This window comes from Pleuronectes platessa, chromosome 19, assembly GCF_947347685.1.
Source record: "Pleuronectes platessa chromosome 19, fPlePla1.1, whole genome shotgun sequence".
NCBI classification, from domain to species: Eukaryota; Metazoa; Chordata; class Actinopteri; order Pleuronectiformes; family Pleuronectidae; genus Pleuronectes; species Pleuronectes platessa.
In genome coordinates this window covers 2,063,973-2,068,061 of record NC_070644.1, presented here as the reverse complement: position 1 = coordinate 2,068,061, position 4,089 = coordinate 2,063,973, and positions in this window count along the sequence as shown.

The window sequence follows — 4,089 nt, the reverse complement described above, 5'->3', positions numbered from 1 at the left end:
TAACCTTTTGCTGGGAAAACTCAATGACCGGACCGGTGAAGCAGTTTATTGTGCAGCTTTAGCAAAGTGAGCAGGAGCCGTGCATGTGGCTTGTTTGGCTTCACAGCCCAGAAACAGAACCATGGGCTCCACTGTAAAAAGGGACAATTCACAGAAGGTTAAAGCATCACAGCGTAAGATTTTGTTTTTATCAGTAACCAGTATATCAATGAAATTATCAAACTTATTTAGGTTGATTGTTCTTCATGACATTTCGAGCAACACTTGCTGATCTCTGGTAGAGAAGCTCTGCTGTGAAAACAGTGCAGGATAATGCATGCGTGGTAGTCAGTCTACATATTGGGAGGTTTTTGTTCAGACTCAGTTTGATGGACGCCATCTGCTGGGAGACCTTCTGCTAACAAGCTCATATGCAGTGTAAGCTGGGCCACTAACACGATGCCAGCAAAGCAAACCTAACACAGTGAACCAGTTTGCTAACTGCATCACTGTATTTCAGTTAGCAGTGCCTTTTGACTTTATGATGCTATATGCACAATTGCACATACTGACTTGATTATAACTCTACAATAATGTGTCAACAAATCAACATAATGCAACACCAAGGCATCCCTAATGCTAAAATACATCTGCTACATGGCTAAGGCAGAGGAGCAAGTTGTCCACAAAGCCATCCTTGGCCAAGACCCCCATTGCCCCCTGAAATACTGTATGGAGTGCAGAACTATACAATTATGAAAACATTGAGCCAACAGATATTAAAAACTCTCTGTAGAGCTGAGTTCTGATCTCTGGTTCATTGCTAAACCTGACTCTGTGCAGTCATTTAATCCAAAATATAAAAATATCGATCAGCAGAGCGTTAAGATCAGATCATGTGTTTTGTCTATTTCTTTCCTTATTTTGCAGGTTTCTTTTGATACTAGTACATGTCATGGTGGAAGGTAATTCGTGCTTGCCATTGAAAGACTGTGGGTAGTGTTATAAAACCAGCCACATGGAATGAGTTACATCAAAGCAGCCATTAACATTATACGTAAAGAAAAACAGCCCAGACACAATGAACAATCAGTAAAGGGTGCACATGCCACAAATGTCACGTCTGCAACCATATCGCACACACACACACCTCTGTCCTCAAACCTCCAACTCCTACATTCAACCAACACTTAATGGGAATGTACCATATTAATCAGATGATGTGATGCCAAGAGAGAGATAAGAGGATCGTTGGGGAGAAAGGAATTGATGAATGTAGGGGGAATGTGATAATGAGTGTAATTAATTCTTTGGTGAGAGTGTTATGAAACATTCTCCACAGCATGTGGTTTGTCTGAGAGGAGACCAACCCAACACCCGGGAACTGATCCTAATTAGGCGTTTGACTGACTGCACAGACGTCAACAGAAGAAGAGCTTCCTCTGGGACACGTCCCATTCAGCTGTCAGTTTCTTACAGCCATGTGAGGTATGTGAAATGAATGGGACATGTGTATACAGGTGTTCGGAAAGCAACAGGAAGGTATATTGAAGTTTGGCATCTGATTTAATTTGCATATCATCAACATGGTCAGCAGTTGGCGCCGCAGTAGCTCTGGAAGTGTTTCAATTTTGAAACTTGATTTATCTTGACGTTGTTTCCCATTGCTGGTTTGGAACTTATGATTAAAACATAATGCAATAAAGTTCAATATACAAACTAAGCAACTAAACACTGAGGTGCTTATTTGAATCATGTGACTGGTCACTTTCAGGAAACAGACAGAAACATCAGGTGTTGGTGGAGCGATGCGGAGACTGGAACATTCCATAGATTAAAACATGAAAGAAACTGATGTTTCCATCATTCTCTCCACAACTGTGTCCCAATTCAGATGGCACCTCTGTAAGAGGGTGCTTTAGAAGACGGATCGCGCAACAGCGAGTGACTAGACCGTCCTTCAGTCCCCGGGCTACAAAGGATCCAACAGGTGAAATCTTCTTAGGCCATCCTACTCCAGGATTCATCACTCACCGGGGACAAAACGTTTTTCAAAAGAAAATGACAGAAAGTGACGAGAAGAAAATGTCAGAATTCAATTGTAAGTATGAGGCCAACTCTCACTTAGGTTTGGTCAGTGGCTTTTCTACATTCGGGAACGTGGGGCACTGCCCCACCAGATCCAGATGGCGCTGTTGTGCAGAAAGCTCAATACATCTGTACTTTGTACCACACAGGCCAAAGTTAACATTGGGAGATGGGGCACTTTCAGATTTGCCCCACGAAATCTGCCTAGCAACTCGACTCAAATAATGCGAAACGCGACTCCAGCCCCTAGCCTGTTGCCTGCTCGGCTTCTCCTGACCTAACAGGCTAACAGGCTAACAGGCTATCCCCCGTCAGTGAACACGACCAGAGTCTGTTGAGAGGTTTCACTCACATATCGGATGAATAATAAGCAAAAAAACGCCGCGCCAACTTCCTTTTTAAGTGATCGGCATTGGCATTGGTTGTTTTATTTGGAGCTGAAGGACATCGTCTTTTTACAAAGTTTTTTTTAATAAATTATACAAGTTATTTGAGCTATTTGTCTGTCTAATCTTTTTACTTTGTTGCAATCATTTACTTAAATGCTGTATTAAAGGCAACATCTTTGTGTCACGCTGAGCGCTAAAGCATGTGAAATGTATTTTTGTGACGGTGACATGACGTCATACAAAATTGCCCCACCAGAAATTTCAGGCTAAAATTAGCACTGGGTTGGTTGTCATGAAGTCCTGGTTTATTTTATCTCCACAAAGGATTGTATGTTGTCACCTCTGTCCGTTTGTTTGTTGTAGGATACACAAAAACTAATGAACGCCTTTCTATGAAACTAAGTGGAAGGATGTGATGTGGCTCAGGCAAGAATTAATTGGTGTTCTTCCAAATGAGGGGGTGGATGCAGGAATCTTTTTTTTTCAGTTCCTTTAAATTACAAGTTTTTCAATATTTTCACTGAAATTTGGTGGAGCTTGATTGAATTTAAGAGGACTGTAGTTTATAGTCTGGCCGGGACGCCCTCATGTTTTTGCACACACTTCTGAAATGATAAGGTAACCAGATGTCAGCCGTAAGCTTTCCGCGGATATATTTTGAAAGAGTTTAAGATGAAGATGCAAAGTGTGGACTCTGTAGACGAATGTGCGGGAGAAGACTGAATTCATACCTTATACAAAACATGAAAACCAGACAGAGATTTGAGCAATGTGCCAAATTTATATTCAGCAGTATTATATCTGAGAGCAGCTCTCATCTCCTTGTTCCTCAATAGCTGCACTAAAGTCCAACCGCATGTGGAGTTTTCAATATACAAGTACACAAGATTCCTGGGACAGTGTGTATACATTGCGCTAAATGCCTCAGTTGCTTGGATTGCGTTGGCTGGTCATTTCACCTCAGGCTTGTATTTGCCATGTTTTTATGCAACATTTCTCTCAATCCAGCACAATCTCCTCATATGAGAGACAATAAAAGAATCAATACATAACAAAATATGATCAGTGAAATATGGAAAATCCCCCCAAAATCCAAAGCTAATAAAAAGTGGTAAATTAGGGTAAACTGGGGCTTGTGATCTTGGATTCGGCATTTATTTGTGTATTGCATGGTCTTTGGTTGCTTAGTGTAGTGTAGCCTGTCTTTTTTCATATGGTTAATTGCTTCAAACATCAGCTTCAAACATAATGTTCAATAGAGCTGACAGCACACGGGAAGCAGCTTGACGCACAACCACTCTCCAAATCCAGCCTGTCATTATATATTGAGCAACCGGGGCTGTGTACGTCCATTGTTTTAGACCTTGCCCTAAATGGGTGTGATGCATCTGTTGAGATGTGTCACAAAACAACAACCAAAGACCGCATAACTACTTCAAGTCCCAAGGATTCCCACTGCAGTGATGCAGGCAAATTGCCAAACCCTGTGACACAGGCACGAAACGATCATCTGAGTCTCATCCTTCACATCTAAGTGCAGGTATAAACATTCAGATACACACCTGCAAATCTGACAGGAGTTTCCCGCACACACATTTCCCAGCGTCCTGGCGGAGGGCAGTGCGCAGCCTCC